At 46.2% G+C, this 19,500-nt stretch overlaps 1 long non-coding RNA gene across 1 annotated transcript; it reads right to left on the bottom strand.

The window, feature by feature from the left end:
- Nucleotides 1-414: 414 nt before the first annotated feature.
- On the bottom strand, nt 415-19,493 carry LOC140385200 (uncharacterized). Its single transcript, XR_011933309.1, has 3 exons — nt 19,435-19,493; nt 8,823-8,901; nt 415-532 (listed from the first exon to the last, which is right to left on the bottom strand). It is a non-coding gene; the product is annotated as an uncharacterized lncRNA (long non-coding RNA).
- Between the last annotated feature and the right edge of the window lie 7 nt (nt 19,494-19,500).

Raw genomic sequence — 19,500 nt, 5'->3', positions numbered from 1 at the left:
CCAATCCACCTAACCTGCACATCTTTGGGTTGTGGGGGTGAAACCCATGCAGACACGGGGAGAATGTGCAAACTCCACACAGACAAACTCCATTCCGGGGCCGGGATCGAACCCGGGTCCTCAGCACCGTAGGCGATGCCAAGTGTTAATTGAATGTAATTTTGATGAGCTGTCAAATTGGTCTGTTTTAACAGTTAGCAACAATCCATAAAATCTCACTTAAATATTTGTCTTTATACAGAATCTCCAGTAACAAAGCAACAAGACAAAGATGGATTGCTTCTTCTATCAATACAGCCATCCACCAACATTCCTGTTCGAATGTGTAAACATCTTTGTTTATCTGAACAGAAATGTATAGAAAACAGTATTGTTTGGGGTACATACAGTACTTAGAATAAAGGAACCTAAATATCACAGATCAGCTTTATTTAATCCATTCAACATTCATAATATTGAAACAAGCACAATACTGCGGTTGCTGGAATCTGAATCAGAGGATGCTTGGAAAACTTGGCAGGTCTGGCAGATTCTGTAAGGAAAGAAAGCAGAGTTAACTTTTTGAGTCCTTTGCTCTTCATCAGAACTGAAGAGAGGCAGAATGTGTTAGAGCTGTGAGAGCTTGCAACAAAATGTAGCAACTTTAAGAACAAAAGACAGATGGCCTGGTGTGGGGGGGGGGGGGGTTGCATTGGTGCAATACATGTATGGGATATTTTTAAAAAGGGGGTTTAAGGCGGAGGAGAAACGTAACAATCTAGAGCTGCAAAGGTGATGGCTGATCAGCGAAAGGGGGGGGGCAATGAGCCCCCCAACTAGGCTGATCACCTGGAATGTAAGAGGACTCAATGGGCCGGTTAAGAGGGCACGTGCGTTTGCGCATCTGAGGGGACTGTAGGCGGACATGGTAATGCTACAGAAGACGCAGCTTAGAGTAGCTGGTCAGGTCAGATTAAGGAAGGAAAGGGTCGGACAGGTTTTTCACTCGGGGCTGGACTTGAAGTCTAGAGGGGTCGTGATCCTGATTAAAATGCGAGTGGTGTTTGAGGCGGGAAGAATAGTTACGGATGTGGGAGGCCGGTACATTATGGTCGGTGGGAAACTGGAGGGGGCCCAGGTGGTACTAGTAAATGTGTATGCGCCAAATTGGGATGTTGTGGAGTTTATAAAGAGGATGCTGGGGAAGATCCCGGACCTGGATTCGCATACGTTGGTCATGGGAAGGGACTTCAACACAGTTATCGACCCTGGGTTAGACCGGTTGAGCTCAAAGACGGGCAGGGTGCCAGCAATGACAAAGGAGCAAAAGGGGTTCATGGAGCAGATGGTGGGGGGGGGGGGGGGGGGGGGGGTGGACTCATGGAGATTTGGGCAGCCGAGAGTGAAGGAGTTTTCCTTCTACTCGCACATGCATAAAGTGTACTCCTGGATCGATTTTTAAATTTTGAACAGGGCTCTACTGACGGGGGTGGTGGACACATGGTATTCGGCGATCACAATCTCAGGTCATGTCCCGCACTGGGTTGACCTACAGGTTAGCAGGGTGAGTAGCCAGCGCCCACACTGGAGGCTGGATGTGGGACTTTTAGCTGATGAAGAGGTGTGCGGGCGGCTGAGGAAATGTATTCAGAACTACCTGGAAGTCAACGACACGGGTGAAGTTTCGGCAGCGGTAGTCTGGGAGGCATTGAAGGCGGTGGTTAGAGGGGAGCTGATCTCGATATGGGCCCACAGGGAGCAGAGACAGACCGACTGATAAAGGAGATATTGCAGGTCGACAGGAGGTATGCGGAGACCCCAGAGGCAGGGCTTTTAAGGAAACGACAGAGCTATAGGCGGAGTTTGCCTTGTTAACTACAGGTAGAGCAGTTGAGGAAGGGATGGGGGCGATCCATGAGCATGGGGAGAGGCCAGCAGAATGCTTGCACAGCAGCTTAGAAAGGGGTGAGGCAGCCAGGGAGATAGGGAAAGTAAAGGATGGGGACGGGAGCCTGGTTGGGGACTCAACAGGGGTGAATAAGGCATTCAAGGAGTTTTACAGTAGGCTGTATGGGTCGGAACCCCCAGCGGGGCCGGAAGAGATGAGGCACTTCTTAGGGGGACTGAATTTCCCGAAGGTGGACGGGAGTTTGGTAGAAGAGCTGGGGGCCCTGATCGGGTTGGAAGAGATAGCGGAGGGTCTGAAGGCCATGCAGTCGGGTAAAGCCCCGGGGCCGGATGGGTACCCAGTGGAGTTCTATAAAAAGTTCTCTGGGATATTGGGGCTGCTGTTGATGAGGACATTCAATGAAGCAAGGGAGAGAGGGGTGCAGGCCATGTCACAGGCCATGATCTCATTGATCCTGAAGCGGGACAAGGACCCGGAGCTGTGTGGGTCCTACAGGCCGATATCCCTATTGAATGTGGACGCCAAACTGCTGGCCAAAATCTTGTCCTCTAGGATTGAGGATTGTGTTCCGGATGTTATTGGGGAAGACCAGACAGGGTTTGTTAAGGGAAGGTAGTTGGGAGCCAATGTAAGAAGGTTGTTAAATGTGATCATGATGCCCCCAGAAGGCAGGGAGGTGGAGGTAGTGGTCGCAATGGACGCAGAGAAGGCTTTTGATCGGGTAGAATGGGAATATCTGTGGGAGGTACTGAGACGGTTCGGATTTGGGCGGGGCTTTATTGACTGGGTCAGGTTATTGGATCAGGCTCCTGTTGCGAGCGTACGGAAGAGTAGGACAACATCGGACTATTTTAGGCTGCATCGGGGACAAGACAGGGATGCCCCCTCTCCCCACTGTTGTTCGTGTTAGCCATAGAGCCGCTGGCAATTGCACTGAGAGCCTCAAGGAGCTGGAAGGGGCTGGTCCGGGCCGGGGGGGGGGGGGGGGGGGGGGGGAGAGAGGGGGGGGAGAGTGGAACACAGAGTCTCACTTTACGCAGACGACCTGCTCCTGTATGTATTGGACCCATTAGAGGGGATGGAAGAAATTATGAGGATTCTGGGGGAATTCGGTCAGTTTTCAGGGGATAAACTAAATATGGGGAAAAGTGAGATGTTTGCATTCCAGGCAAAGGGGCAGGAAAGGCGACTGGGGAAACTGCCGTTCAGAGTGGTAGGGGGAAGCTTTCGGTACCTAGGCATCCAGGTGGCGCGGGAATGGGAATGGATGCACAAGCTAAATCTGGCCCGACTAGTGGACCAAATAAAGGACGATTTTCGGAGATGGGACGCGCTTCTGTTGTCACTAGCTGGGAGGGTGCAGACAGTAAAAATGACGGTCCTCCCGAGATTCCTGCTGGGGGGGGGGGGGCTAGCGCTGCTGAACTTCAGTAATTACTATTGGGCGGTAAATATAGCCATGATTAGGAAGTGGGCGGTGGGGGGGAGGGTTGGTTTGGAAGCGTGTGGGGGTGGCCTCATGCAAGGGCACCAGCTTAGGGGCGTTGATAACAGCGCCTCTGTCATTCCCAGCACGGTACTCCACCAGTCCCATGGTGGTGGCAGCCCTGAGGGTCTGGGGGCAATGGAGGAGGCCCGTGGGAGCAGAGGGAGCATCGGTGTGGTCTCCAATCCATAATAATCACCGGTTTGCCCCGGGAAGGATGGATGGAGGGATTTGGAGATGGCAGAGATTGAGAGGGTGGGGGACATGTTTATAGGGGGGAGCTTTTCTAGCCTGAGGGAGCTGCAGGAGAAATTTGGATTGGCGAGGGGAAACAAATTTAGGTCCCTGCAGATGCAGGACTTCCTCCGCAGGCAGGTCTCAACCTTCCCGCTCCTACCACTAAGGGGGATACTGGAAGGGTAGTTTCTAGAGTGTAGGTGGGAGAAGGGAAGGTCTCTGATATTTACAAGGAACTCATGAGGTCGGAGGAGACGCAGACTGAGGAGCTGAAGCGCAAGTGGGAAGAGGAGTTGGGAGGAGAGATAGAGGATGGTCTCTGGGCGGACGCGTTGAGTAGAGTCAAAGCGTCCACAACATGTGCAAGGCTCAGCCTGATACAATTCAAGGTCGTTCAGTTGACAGTGGCCCGGATGAGCAGGTTCTTTGGGGTGGAAGACAGGTGCGCAAGGTGTGCGGGAGGGCCAGCGAACCATGTCCACATGTTCTGGACATGCCCAAAGCTGAGGGGATTCTGGCAGGGGTTTGCGGATGTCATGTCCACGGCGTTAAAAACAAGGGTGGCACCGAGCCCAGAGGTGGCGATTTTCAGAGTGTCGGAAGATCTGGGAATCCAGGAGGAGAAAGTGGCAGACGTTCTGGCCTTTGCTTCCCTGGTAGCCCGGAGACGGATATTATTAGCTTGGAGGGACTCAAAGCCCGCAAAGTCGGAGACCTGGCTATCTGACACGGCTAGCTTTCTCTGTTTGGAGAAAATCAAGTTCGCCTTGAGAGGGTCAATGTTAGGGTTTGTCCGGAGGTGGCAACCGTTCGTCGATTTCTTTGCAGAAACTTAACCGTCAGCAGAAGGGGGTCGGGGGGGGGGGGGGGCTAGCTTAGTTTAGAGTGGGGGTTAGTAAAGGTGGGACCTGTAAGGGGGGAAGACGGCTTTTGCACTATGTTTATAAATTCATGTACATTGTTTATTTTGTTGTTGTTGTAAAACCATAAATACCTCAATAAAATGTTTATTAAAAAAACAAACAATCCAGAGCTGCTGAACTCAGTGTTGAGTACTGGGAACTGCAACGTGCCCAACTGGAAGATGAGATGCTACTCCTCCTGATTGCATTGGGCATCACTAGCATTGCAGCAGGCCAAGGAAGAACATGAGGGCATGAGAGTAAGGTGCTGAAAAGCAGATGTTCGGAAGCATCATTTTCAAAGGTGACATAATCAGAACAGATGCGACAGAGGCAGAGAAACTGGGCAATGGGATGGTGTCCCAACAGGGAGCAGGGTGTGAGGAGCTGTAGCTGCGGTAGCTATATGAGTTGGTGGGTTTGTATTGAATACTGGTAGTCAGTCTAACACTGGAAATAGAGACAGAGAGGTCAAGGAAGGGATGTAAAGTGTCAGAGATGGACCATGTGAAGGAGAGAGAGGAGTGGAGATTGGAAGCAAAAGAGATCAATTTTTTCCGATCCAGATGAGAGCATGAAGGAGTACCAATACAGTCGCCGATGTAACGGAAAAAGAGTTGCCTGGCCTGAGTAGGACTGGAACAAGGGATGTTCCTCATAACCCACAAAAAGAGCTCCAGAGATTGGGGCACCATTTAAAAAAGGCGTTTCGATCTCTCACTGCACTGAGGAGTTCCGACGAGCGGAGCTCCTCAGTGCAATGACCTCGGCCGCGTGTTCCCTGCTGAGGCCCCCTACCTAACCGGCAGCACATAAAGTACCCAATTCATTTTTTTTCCAATTAAGGGGCAAGTTAGCGTGGCCAATCCACCTATGCTGCACATCTTTGCTGCACAATTCTGGTCGCCGCATTATAGGAAGGATGTGGAAGCATTGGAATGGGTGCAGAGGAGATTTACCAGAATGTTGCCTGGTATGGAGGGAAGATCTTATGAGGAACGGCTGAGGGACTTGAGGCTGTTTTCGTTAGAGAGAAGGTTAAGAGGTGACTTAATTGAGGCATACAAGATGATCAGAGGATTGGATAGGGTGGACAGTGAGAGCGTTTTTCCTTGGATGTTGATGTCTAGCACGAGGGGACATAACTTTAAGTTGAGAGGAGATAGATATAAGACAGATGTCAGAGGTAGGTTCTTTACTCAGAGAGTAGTAAGGGCATGGAATGCCCTGCCTGCAACAGTAGTGGACTCGCCAACACTAAGGGCATTTAAATGGTCATTGGATAGACATATGGACGATAAGGGAATAGTGTAGATGGGCTTTAGAGTGGTTTCACAGGTCGGCGCAACATTGAGGGCCGAAGGGCCTATACTGCGCTGTAATGTTCTATGTTCTATCTTTGGGTTGTGGAGGTGAGACCCATGCAGACATGGGGAGAATGTGCAAAGGACAGTGACCCGGGGCTGGGATCTAACCTGGACCCTTGGCACCATGAGGCAGCAGTGCTAACCACTGCGCCATCGGGTTCCCATTTGGTTTAATCATGCCCCTTATTTTAATGGGGAGATAATGAGTATGAAAATATTAGTTTCCCATCTCACGTCCCACACCTCGCCAACACCATCCACACTGATAGCAAGCATTTAAAATGCTGGGCATTGCCCCCAACAGAGGATCCGGCTTAACTTGGGTATTCACCAGAGTTAATTAAGCTGCAGTAACTCATTGTAACATTAACCACACAGACAGAAAAGAGACATTTATGTTGGATGAGGCCTCGCTGGGATCCAGGCACTCGTGACTTACTCTAACGTGGGAGAACGTCTTTGGATGAATATATTTGGGGGAGAGAAGAAGAGGGAATGGCATGAGATGAATTGCTCATTCCAAGCGCCTGTGCAGACATGATGGGCCGAATGGCCTCCTTTTGCATTGTAACAATTCCGTGATTCTACTCACAGATATTACCTACCGGGTTAAACTAATCCGCTAATAATGAATGTGGTTGGTGCCTCAAGGTGCACAAGACCCCTCAGTAAGTCAAAAAACATATTGTGCTTAGGAAACATGTGATGATGTTAATGTGCCCCATTTAGACGGTTAGTAACTAATGCATACTGCCAATGATTTAATCTGACCCAGCAAACTTGTGTGATCTCTTTAGTTATTCCTAAATACTGTCCTGGTGAGCATGTTTGCAAATCGATGATGGCACTTTTAATAATACATCATCCTTTTATTAATATGTTTTTTACTTTCCCACTCTACAGCTATTTCCATAATTTTACAGTAAAATAAACGTGAATAACTTGCAGTTGTTCATCCTAAATGCAGGGTGAAAACTCATGTTACTCAATAATTAGGTCAAACCAAGGTTTTGAAATGGGAAATTGATATCAAATGCAACAATATAGCTTTGGTTACGTCTCACTGGGCTAGGGTGCGGTCAATTCAAGCCATCTTGTCCCAGAGTTGCAAGACAATTGAATTAACAAATAATTCTTAGACAAATACCCAAATCTTTGGCCCTTGGCTACCCAATAATTACAACCACCAGGTTTGTAAATTTAAACATAATTACTTTCTATTTATAACAAGAACTATAATGAAATCTGCAGTAAATATAACTGGTTAACTATTATCTAATTCCTAACCTCCCCCCCCCACTGTAACTTGCCCCCACCTATTATACGCACACACACACACACACACACATACAGAAGATAAACAAATAGAGGGGAAGAGAGGGTTGAAAATAAGTAAAACAGATGGGAGAGTCATTGTTTCAGCTGGTTGTCTTTCAGCATACGTTACTTCAGACCAGGCTTTCAGGTCGAGGTCTCTGTTTTCCTGTCTGTAATGGTTTCCATTGTAGCTTAATTCAGGTCAATGCAGTTTTAGAAATACAGCAGCTATCCAGCTTTTCTGGTGAAAACACGAGGGAGGGAGAGAGAGCTAGCAAGCCCAGGTTCTTATCTCTTCACATCCAGGTCTCTGATTCTGCTTTCCTTAGGTCTCTGAAAATCATCCTACTCGAGTAGGCCCCAATCACCACCTGTTACTTGGCAGAATACGGTCTTTTGGCCAATTCATTGGCGATCAGCCAACCAACCAATCGAACAGAGTCCCACCCCATCTCTCGAGTGCCACAGAGTCTGAGTTCTGCTGCTCAAAAACTAGCACCATATACTGTATTTCAACATTTGAATTCCTCATTCTCTGTGCAGCTTGACTTAAAAATACATGTCCATTAAGAATCCATGAACAAAAATGATAACGGCAAAAAAAATAAAAAGGGAAATAAGGGAATCAGTAAGAAGAACCGTTGCATACCTCCCTCCCTAAAAGGAATGGAACGTCAGGGGACGGATGTTTCATTATGGGGTGGGTATACAAGACATAAATCACAAACACATACCCATCACCATTATTTAAGTTCCCTTCCCAGTCTCTATGTTAGTAACTAGTCAGTCCTTAAATGCATGACAAAGCACCCGCAATCACATTATTCTTTCCGGGAATGTGTACAATTTTAACATTGAACTGTTGCAATAGTCAACTCCAGCGGAACAACTTGCTTTCCAGGTTTTAAACTTTTCTATAAAACATAAGCGGATTATGGTCCATAAACTAAGATTTGTTTATTGTCATGTCGGACATACATTTTAATATGCTGAAGGGATAGTAGCACTGCCCCTACCCCAAGGTCACTGGCACATTTGGCCAGTTTAGATGGTCCAAAATGTCCAGGGTGGCTAGCACCGGTTTGCCTACTAACATGGCCTTCAATCTCCAAATCTCTACTTGGTGTTCTGTGGACCACAGAATTTAGGGGCAAGTTAGCGTGGCCAATCCACCTAACCTGCACATCTTTGGGTTGTGGGGGTGAAACCTGCGCAGACACGGGGAGAATGTGCAAAATCCACACGGACCGTGACCCAGCGCCGGGATTCGAACCAGTGTCCTCACTGCTGTGGTCCCAGTGCTAACCACTGAGCCACATTTCTTCTTCTAAAGTTACCAAGGACCTCTTTGTTCTACGAATGCACAACAGCGTCAACTGCCCTATCAACCGTGCAGCAGATTACTGACGTTAGGATTGCTACTTGTTGCCAAATTAGACAGAAGTTGAGAGGCAGCAAAGCACAGGAGATAGACTCATGCCTATAAAAATGAGAGTAAATCCTGTGAGGCTTTATTATCAACCAGTACATATTGGCAAACCGTGGGAATTTTTACTGTATACTACTGTTTGAGTGTGTTTTGCAAAATTTGCATTTGATGTTTACTTTGTTGATTAAAAACTTACTTGAAATCCGTGACTCCACATTATAAAACACAAGGGTTACAGACGGTTTCATGCGCTCATGGATCTCATCCTCTCTGGTCTAGATTAAAAGAAAATTGACCACATTCATACACTTGCCCAGTCAACCATGCTGGAAATCAGGTGTGTGTGTGTGTGTGAGCGCAGAACAAGGAATCCCCAGAGGTTATCTCGCTCTCAACGCTTTTCCATTTTGGGTACATTTGAGTGGGATGGTTCCTCAGACGGCTTTAGCAAGTGCCAAGTTTGTGGCCCCTCAGGAGGGGGGAAGGAAGAGTGGAAGTGCGACAGTGGAGGGGATTCCATAGTTAGGGGAGGAGACAGCTGTTTCTGCGGCCATAGACATGACCCCAGGTGATCTGCTGCCTCCCTGTTGTCAGGGTCAAGGACGTCACAAGAGCAGCTGCAGGACATTCTCTTGAGAGAGAGAGAGTGAACAGCCAGAGATCTTGGTCCACAATGAGATAGCTGGGAAAAGGAAGGAGGTCCTTTAAGGAGTTAAGGGAATTAAAAGCAGGGCCTTAAGAGCAGTAATCTCAGGATTACTCCCAGTGCCACGTGCTAGTGAGCACAAGAATGGGAAGATTGAGCAGTTCAACACAAGAGAACTGAAGTAGGAGGGAGGGATTTAGATTTCTGAGGCATTGGGATCAGTTCTGGGGCAAGTGGGACCTCTACAAGGAGGATGGGTTACATCCTATAAGGATTGGGACTAATGTCCTCGTGGGGAGGTTTTAAAAAAAAAAAATTTAGAACACCCAATTCTTTTTTTCCAATTAAAGGGCAATTTAGCGTGGCCAATTCACCTACCCTGCATATCTTTGGGTTGTGAGGGTGAGACCCACGCAGACACGGGGAGAATGTGCAAACTCCACACGGACAGTGACCCGGGGCCAGGATTGAACCCGGGTCCTCTTCACTATGAGGCAGCAGTGCTAACCACGGGGAGGTTTTCTAATGCTGTTGGAAAAGGTTTAAACCAGATTGGCAGGAGATAGGAACATGAGGGGAAATTCAGAGTGGAGAGGACAAAAACTGACAGTGGGAAATAGAGAGATATTAGCTGATAAGGAGGATGTATCCGAGAGTAGCATCAAGGCAAATGGAATACTTTGGTAGAATCAGAATAGGCAACAGTAAGTCATTAGATGGAGTCAAAATAAGGGAGAAAATTTTAAAAGCCTAAATCAGGGTTAATGTGCGTGTATGTAAAAGCACAGCGTGGTTATTAAGATTGGTGAACTTTCGGCACAGGTTGAGAAATAGAAATACATTATAGCTATAACAGAGTGCTAGCTCAAAGGAGGACAGGATTGAGCGCTGTGTTTAGGAGAGACAGGAATCTCTTTGGCTTGAGGCAAGGAATGAAAAAGATGCAATAACATTGTTTGGTGTCGTTTATAGAGCACCACTAACTAGAGGAAGAGGGATAGGGAAACAAATTTGCAAATAAATTACAGAGAGGTGCAAGAATGATATAGTAATTAGAACGGGGGTTTCTATTGTCCAAATATAGACTGGGATAGGAATAGTACAAAGAGACTAGAGGAGCAAGAATTATTGGATTGTGTTGAAGATAATCTTCTGCAGCAATATGTTTCTGGTCCAATGAGAGGGCAGGCACGGGTGGCACGGTGGGTAGCACTGCCACATCACGGCGCCAAGGTCCCAGGTTCGATCCTGGCCGTGGGTCACTGTCCATGTGGAGTTTGCACATTCTCCCTGTGTCTGTGTGGGTCTCACCCCCACAACCCAAAGATGTGCAGGGTAGGTGGTTTGGCCATACTAAATTGCCCCTTAATTGGAAAAAATGAATTGCGTACTCCAAATTTTTTTTTTTTAAATGAGAGGGCAGGCACAATTGGACCTGGTCCTGAGGAATATGTTAGCCCAATTAGGTCAAATATCAGTGGGAGATCATTTAGGGGACAGTGGTCATTGTATTATATAAGGTTTAGGTTGGCCATGGAAAAGGACAAGGAAATAATCCAGAGCAGGGATAATTTACTGGGGGAAAGCCAACTTTGAAGCGATGAGAATGCGAATCGAGTGAGTTGGAATCAGATGTTGGTAGAAAAGATGGTGGCTGCACACTGGGCTACCTTCAAAGAAAAGGTGCTACCTTCAAAGAAAAGGTATTACAGGTAATGTCAAGGTATATTCCTTTGAAGAGGAAAGGTAGGACAAGTCAATCCAGAGCACCCTGGATGATGAGAGAGATAGACGTGAAGATGAAAAGAAAAAAGTGCACGTACAACAGATGTCAGGTGGAAAATGCAATGAAGAATCAAGCTTCATTGAAGGGCCATAGATGGGCCAGAGGGGAAGTGAACATGAAAAGAGACTGGAAGCTAACATAAAAAGTAATCCTGAGGTCTTCTACAATCATAAATGATAAAAGTGGGCAAAACAAAGAGTAGGGCCAATTAGAGATAACAAAATGGGGACTTGCAAGTAGAAGCAGGAGAAATGGTGGAGGTATTAAATGACTATTTTGCATCTGTCTTTACAAAGGAAGATGATGTTACCCAGACCAGAGTGAGACAGGATGTAACTGATACACTTTAAAAATAATTTTTTAAAAAAGTAAATTTAGAGTACCCAATTCATTTTTCCAATTAAGGGGCAATTTAGTGTGGCCAATCCACCTACCTTGCACATCTTTGGGTTGTGGGGCAAAACCCACGCAGACATGGGGAGAATGTGCAAACTCCACACGGACAGTGACCCAGAGCCAGGATCGAACCTGGGACCTCGGCGCCGTGAGACTGCAGTGCTAACCACTGCACCACCGTGCTGCCTGTAACTGATACACTTGAAGAATTTACAATTGAGAAGGAGTTAAGTGTTAAGAAGGCTCTTTACTGAAAATCGATAAGGTACCAGGACTGGATGAGATGCATCAAAGGGTATGAAGAGAACTGTAAGCGGAAATTGCAGGACATTAGTGATAATCTTCCAATCTTCCTTTTACATGGGTGCTGCCAGGGGACTGGAGAATTGTGTATGGTACATCCTTGTTCAAAAGGCGGTGCAGGGATAAAGCCGGCAACTACAGACTTCAGTGGTAGGGAAACTTCTGGAAACTATAGTTTGGTACAAAATCAATAGTCACTTAGACAAGTGCAGAATAATTAAGGAAAGCCAGCATGGATTCATTAATGCAAAATCATGTTTAACTAACTTGGGAGTCTTTTGAGGAGGTAACAGAGAAGGTTGATAACGGCAACATTGTTGATGTGTATATGGATTTTCAAAAGGCGCTTGATACAGTGCCACACAACAGGCGTGAGCAAATTCTAGCTCACGGAATAAGAAGTTAGTTGAGTGACAGGAAACAGAGAGTAGTGGTAAATGGTATTTTATTTAGATTGGAGGAAGGTTTGTGGTAGAGTTCCCCAGGGGTCAGTGTTGGGACCCTTGCTCGCCCTCATATATATTATTGACCGAGACAGTGGTATTCAGGGCATGATTTCAACATTTGCAGATGATGTGGAGGTTGGAAACATTGACAACTGTGATGAGGATAGTCTTGAACTTCACAAGGACATCAGACATAAATAAATAAATAATCGTTATTATTGTCACAAGTAGGCTTACATTAACACTGCAATGAAGTTACTGTGAAGACATGTTGGTGAATGGGGCAAACGTGTGGCATATGAAGTTAAATGCAGAGAAGTGTGAGGTGATTCATTTAGGCAGGAAAAATATAGGACAGACAGCATTAAAAAAAAAAGGAGAAACTCTAAAGGAGATGCAGAAACAAAAATGTCCTTGGTGTATATGTAGTTAGGTCATTGAAGATGGCAGGGCATGTTGAGAGCAGTTAACAAAGCATTTAGTATCTCAGGTTTTCTTAAAAGGGTCATTGAGTACAAGAGTGAGGAGGCCATGTTGAACTTGTACAAGAGTGATACAAGGAGTAATGCATGCAGTACTGGGTGCCATACTTGAGGAAGGATAAAAAGGCATTGGAGAGAGTACAGAGGAGATTCAGGAGGATGATTCCAAGAATAAAGAATTACAGGTACGAGAAAAGATTAGAGAGGTTGCGACTGTTTTCCTTGGAATAAAGAAGGTTGAGAGAAGATTCGATCGAGATGGTCAAGAACCCGAGGGGTATGGACAGGGCAAATAGTGAGAAACTGTTTCCACTCAAGAGAGCATCAGGAACTAGAGGGTGCAGATTCAAAATAATTGGCAAAAGGAGTAAACGTGATGTGAGGAAATGTTTTTCCACCCAGCGAGTGATTGGAGTCTAGATTGAACTTCCTGAGAGGGTGGTGGAGGCAGGTTCGATTGAGGCATTCAGAAGTAATTGGATTTCTATCTGAAAACAATGTGAAAGTTTATGGGGACGATCTAGATAGAATCAACAACAGAAAATACTGGACAATCTCAGCAGGTCTCACAGCATCTGTGGAGGGAAAAGGGAGCTAACGTTTAGAGTCTGGATGACTCTTTGCCAAAGCCCCAGAGAGCTAAAGCAGACTCAATGGACCAGATGGCCTCCTGCTGCACTGTAACAATTCTGAGAACTACTTTGAGCTGAGCTATGATGTCTCTTGGATAAAATACTCCTCTTACATTAATGGTCTAAATCACATGAAGAACGACCAATTCAATGAATTGCTTCATGTCTATGGAACTATATACTAGCAGATCACTCTGCCCTACAGGAGATCGAAAACCCACAGTGCAAACTAAATAATGGGCATGGTGCACTGTTGGAGGTGCCATATTTCAGGTGAGACATCAAACGATGGTCCAGTGACAATAGTTCAAAAGTACTTGATTGTCTTGGAGATGTCCTGAGGAATGGAGAGGCACTGTATAAATTCAAGCACTTCACTTTAATGGACTTTTAATTTTGGGGGTGGGGGGGGGGGGGTGGGTGTCAAGGATACTTGCAGATAGCACACAGCAACTCTGGCTACAGGCGTTGTTTGGCCTTTAAAATACAGGCTGAGGGAAAAGAAGTTCATTCTTATTTGCAAGTGTGCAAACTACTGCCCATGACTGAGAATGGGTGGCCTTGCATCTTGCCAACTTAGTAGATCCAACAGCTTCTGTTCAATAGAGGTTGTGTTGGTCACTTAGTCCAAGTGTGTCTGGAAATCAAGTGGGAAATAACCATCCAGCAGGCGTTTGGCGATCAGAATACTTTGCGGCCAGAGGATTGAGGGAAAATGGAAGAGTGAAAAATAACATTAACAGGTTCAGGGGAATAAGAAAACAGGATGAGACAAAGGGATGAACATTGAAAATGGCCTATGTTGAAACAATTAATCAACTTTAGAAACAATTTGACATCATGCTCCTCAGTACATGGCAAGATAGCACAGTGGTTAGCACGGCTGCCTCACAGGACCAGGGATCGATTCCAACCTTGGTTGACTGACTGTGGAGTTTGCACGTTCTCCCCGTGTCTGCGTGGGTTTCCTCCGGGTGCTCCGGTTTCCTCCCACAGTCCAAAGATGTGAAGGTTAGGTGGATTGGCCGTACTAAAATTGCCCCTTGGTGTCCAAAGGTTGGGTGGGGGTGGCGGGGGAGTGGGCCTGGGTGAGGTGCTCTTTCGGAGGGTCAGTGCAGACTCGATGGGCTGAATGGCTTCCTTCTGCATTGCAGGAAGGTCCTAGACTTGACTGCAGCTCTTTGGTGAGTAAGCTGATTTTAGGCATGTATAGTCTCAGTGCCCATGGACTGGTGAAGAGAAAAAGCCAGCCAAGGATATTACATCTGTTCAATGCTCGTGTCCATGTAGCCTAGCACAAGTTACAACCACAGGAGACAAGGGGAACAAATATGAAGGGAAAACATCTGTCTGACACAGGATATACATTGGAACAGGTTTTTTTTAAGCTGGGGCCTTGTTTAGTAAGCAATGTACCTGCCCCATTACCAGAATATAATTTAATTAATACATAGGCACAGATTTCTCCTATGTTGATGGGTATTTCAGGTTTTCGGCAAGGTAAAGGTTAATACCATGCTTTAAGTCACTCGCGACTTGTTTGAATTTATTTGACTATGGTAAAGCGTTATACATCTCATCAATACATTTAAATCAAGTTGAACAGGATAGGCTGGAAACACTCAGCCGGTCTGACAACGTCTGTGGAGAGAGTAACAGAGTTAACGTTCCAGCTCTGTGACCTTTCTTCAGAATGTTGGTGAAAGGTCACAGCCCTGAAACATTAACAGCGTTTTGCTCATCACAGGTGCTGCCAGACTCGCTGAGTCTTTCTGGTATTTCTGTTTTTATTTCAGATGTCCAGCACCTGCAGCATTTTGCATGTCTCTGAACGAGAAAGGAACTGCTCGTGTGTATTCTTATCTTCCTTATCAATTTATTCTTTGGACTTTTCCCATTCCATAATAGATACAAAATAAGTGAACTCTTTTCAGCAAAACTTCATCATCTAAAATGATAACGGGCGGCACGGTAGCACAGTGGTTAGCACCGTTGGTTCACAGCGTCAGGGATCCATGGTTCGATTCCCAGCTTGGGTCACTGTCTGCAAGGTCTTCCTGTGTCTGCGTGGGTTTCCCCCGGGTGCTCCGGTTTCCTCCCAAAAGAAGTGCTTGTTAGGTGGATTGGACATTCTGAATTCTCCCTCAATGTACACAAACAGGCGCCGGAGTGTGGCGACTAGGGGATTTTCACTGTAACTTCATTGCAGTGTTAATATTAGCCTACTTTAAAAGAAATTTTTAGAGTACCCAATTCATTTTTTCCAATTAAGGGGCAATTTAGCGTGTTCAATCTACCCACCCTGCGCATCTTTTGGGTTTGGTGCCGAAACCCACGCAAACACGGGGAGAATGTGCAAACTCCACACAGTGACCCAGAGCCGGGATCGAACCTGGGACCTCGGCGCCGTGAGGCAACAGGGCTAACCCACTGTGTCACCGTGCTGCCCCTAATATAAGCCTACTTGTTTCATAGAATTTACAATGCAGAAGGAGGCCATTCGGCCCATCGAGCCTGCACTGGCTCTTGGAAAGAGCACCCTACCCAAGCCCGCACCTCCAGCCTATCCCCATAACCCAGTAACCCCACCCAACACTGAGCACAATTTTGGACACTAAGGGCAATTTATCATGGCCAATCCACCTAACCTGCACATCTTTGGACTGTGGGAGGAAACCGGAGCACCCGGAGGAAACCCACGCACACATGGGGAGAACGTGCAGACTCCGCACAGACAGTGACCCAAGCCGGGAATCGAACCTGGGACCCTGGAGCTGTGAAGCGATTGTGCTATCCACCATGCTACCGTTGTGACACTAATAATTGAATACAGATCTTGGCTGGACTGGGGGATCTTACTGCCTATAATAAAAGCGGATTATTTGTTTCTGATTTTCTCCCACTCTAAGAACATGTGTCAGAAACAAAAACTGAACATTCTGGGACCCTCAGCAAATCCAGCAGCATTTGTGAAGAGCATAAATTAACATTTCAAGTAACAACAGTCTACAACTGAAATGCCAACTAGTGTTCTTGCCATAGATACCACCTGTTGTACGCACTGCTTCCAGCAATTTCTGCTTTTGTTTTGGATTTCCATCTGTTTATAAAATATTGTCCTGTGTCTATACTGTTGAGCCTTGCTTCCCTTGGGTATAATCAATTACTTAACTATTATGCTATGCTTATCCTTTACCTTGTTTCCTGATCGTCCCTGATGATCAGACTCTACTCTCATTTCTCAAGCTAAGTTTCATTACGGTGGCTCTCCAGTGACAACACCAATTGGAAAAAGTCAATATCTTGAACAATGTGCCTGGTTTTGACCTTCTGTGCCATGGCTCCTTCCATGTGCTTTCTCCCAGCTGTCCCAACCATTCGCTCTCTCTCACACCACAATTCCAGAAATTTCAATGTCAGCCTTTCCCTACTTTCCTAAAAGCCACAAGCACTGCTGAACTAGTAATCTCTCTGTACAGATGTTGCCTGACCAGATTTTTCTGCTTCTGATCCTATCTCAGAAATATGTAACTTTTCAGCAGTCATAGAATCATAGAATTTACTGTGCAGAAGAAGGCCATTCGGCACATCGAGGTTGCACCAGCCCTTGGAAAGATCACCCCATCCGCCCATGCCTCCATCCTATCCCCATAACCCGACCTAACATTTTGGACACAAAGGGGCAGTTTAGCATGGTCAATTCACCTAACCCACACATCTTTGGAATGTGGGAGGAAACCGGAGCACCCAGAGGAAACTCACGCAGACACGGGGAGAAAGTGCAAACTCCACACAGACAGCCACCCGAGGCTGGAATTGAACCCGGGACCCAGGAGCTGTGAGGCAGCAGGGGTAACCACTGTGCCACAGAGCCGCCCACACAGTCACAGGATAACAATCAGGACTAAAAACCTTGGGCGGCATGGTGGCACAGTGGTTAGCACTGCTGCCTCATGGCGCTGAGGACGCTGGTTCGATTCCGGCCCCGGGTCACTGTCTGTGTGGAGTTTGCACATTCGCCCCATGGTGCATGGGTCTCACCTCCACAACCCAAAGATGTGCAGTGTAGGTGGATTGGCCACAATAAATTGCACCTCAATTGGAAAAAAAAGAATTGGATGTTCTAAATTTATTTTTTAAAAAGGAGTGAAAACTTGATGGATTCCCCCCCCCCCCAATTCTTTTTTTTAATAAATTTAGAGTACCCAATTCATTTTTTCCAATTAAGGGGCAATTTAGCGTGGCCAATCCACCTACCCTGCCCATCTTTGGGTTGTGTGGGCGAAACCCACGCAGACACGGGGAGAATGTGCAAACTCCACACGGACAGTGACCCTGAGCCGGGATCGAACCTGGGACCTCGGCGCCGTGAGGCAACAAGGCTAACCCACTGCGCCACCGTGCTGCCTCCCCCCCCTTCTTGACCAAAGGAAACTGACATAGAATCGCCACAGTGCAGGAGGCCATTCAGCCCATCAAATCTGCACCGACCCTCTGAAAGAGCACCATGTCCACTCCCCTGTCCACCCCGTCCTATCCCTATAACATAACCAGCACATCCCTGGACACTAAGGGGCAATTTAGCATGGCCAATTCACCTAACCCGCACATCTTTGGACTGTGGGAGCAAACCGGAGTACCTGGAGGAAACCTACGCAGGCACAGGGAGAATGTACAAACTCCACACAGTCACCCAAGGCCGGAATTGAACCCGGATCCCTGGCGCTGTGAGGGAGCAGTGCTAACCACTGTTCCGCCCACTAATCATTTGACTTCAATTATTTGTCCTTCTCCAATTAACTCAGTACGGACCAGGGATCAAAGCTAAGTCTCACATGATCGGCACAGTTAAATAACATACCAATTGGTGTATGTACCCACAGAGCCACCAGTGGAGCTAATCTTACCCTGTATAAATACATATATTTGTACAAAGCATTCATATCAACTTGATTAAAATTTAATGCTTCAAGTTTGGCCTTCTTAAAAAGTGTGAATAATGAGTGCAGAAGATAACCTATCGCTTGTATCGCCTAAGCTAATAACTGCCATCTATACAAGTTTGTATTTGGAAGGGGAATAATGGATACTGTACCTTGGAGTAATTACAGAGCAGTAATCTAATCAAGTAGTGTTCAAGAACTTGAAAGCAAAATTGCAGTAGTTTATATAATAGTCATCGGAATCCTGAAATTATGTCACTGCCTTGAAACTAATCCAGGTTACTAGTTTTTGGGGAAAAAAGCGATACAATAGACTTCAGGGGGTGATTTTATTTAACTCTGAGTACATTTCAGTGCTAACAGGTGTTGGAGCAGAAGGCAGTTGACAGTGTTCCTCATGTTGTTGATACACTAACTAACAATTGTGTTGCAATCCTAACCAAGAAATACTTTGCAACAAGTTACCGTACATTTCTGTAGCCACATTTAACAGAGAGCACCATTACATTCTTTCCGATTTCCAAGCACACTTGAATATATTTAATTCCTCCAGTTGGCATATTGTGATAATCCCTTTCAGGAAGGCCTAAGTCGTGATGTTATTACCAGAAACAGTACTTGTGATCTCGCTCGCTATGGGCAGCTATTTTCACTGGAAACATTGTCTCCTCCCTCAGTTGTTCCAACTTCATCTTAATGTTATACATTTATCTTTGTGCGCACTCCATATTTCCAGCACTTGTTTTTTTTAAAATTTCATATTACCAATTCTCTATTCTTCTTCTCACAGGTGTGTGTCAAAATCCGTGTTCACCTCTTGGTGTGATACTCTCCAAGATTAGACACCCTTGCTCGCTCTCTCTCTCTCTCTCTCCCCCTCTCAGGTACAGTACCTTTCACTGTCTCTGAATGTGTGTGTGTGTGTGTGTGTCTGCGAAATCAGTGGGCGGATCCATGCACCTTTCATCCAGTCACTTACCTGGTTTCGACATCTGGTGCCGCCCACTGGAATCTGAAAGCGTTCAGCCTGGAAAAGCAACTTTTACCTCCAGCACCTCACCCAACTAAAATCTGAATTTTCTCACACACACACTTAAATATTTATATACATTATAGAAATCATACTTGTTTTGGGAAATTCCCTCATCAGGTATTATTTGGTACATCTACTCACCTTATCCAGTTTTCAAAAGGAGTTTTGATTTCCTTCCTCCCCCCCCCCCCCCCCCCCCCTATGCAG

Source organism: Scyliorhinus torazame, chromosome 11, assembly GCF_047496885.1.
Source record: "Scyliorhinus torazame isolate Kashiwa2021f chromosome 11, sScyTor2.1, whole genome shotgun sequence".
Taxonomy (NCBI): Eukaryota; Metazoa; Chordata; class Chondrichthyes; order Carcharhiniformes; family Scyliorhinidae; genus Scyliorhinus; species Scyliorhinus torazame.
The sequence above is the reverse complement of the archived record's forward strand: the minus strand, read 5'-3'. Positions and strand labels throughout refer to the sequence as shown.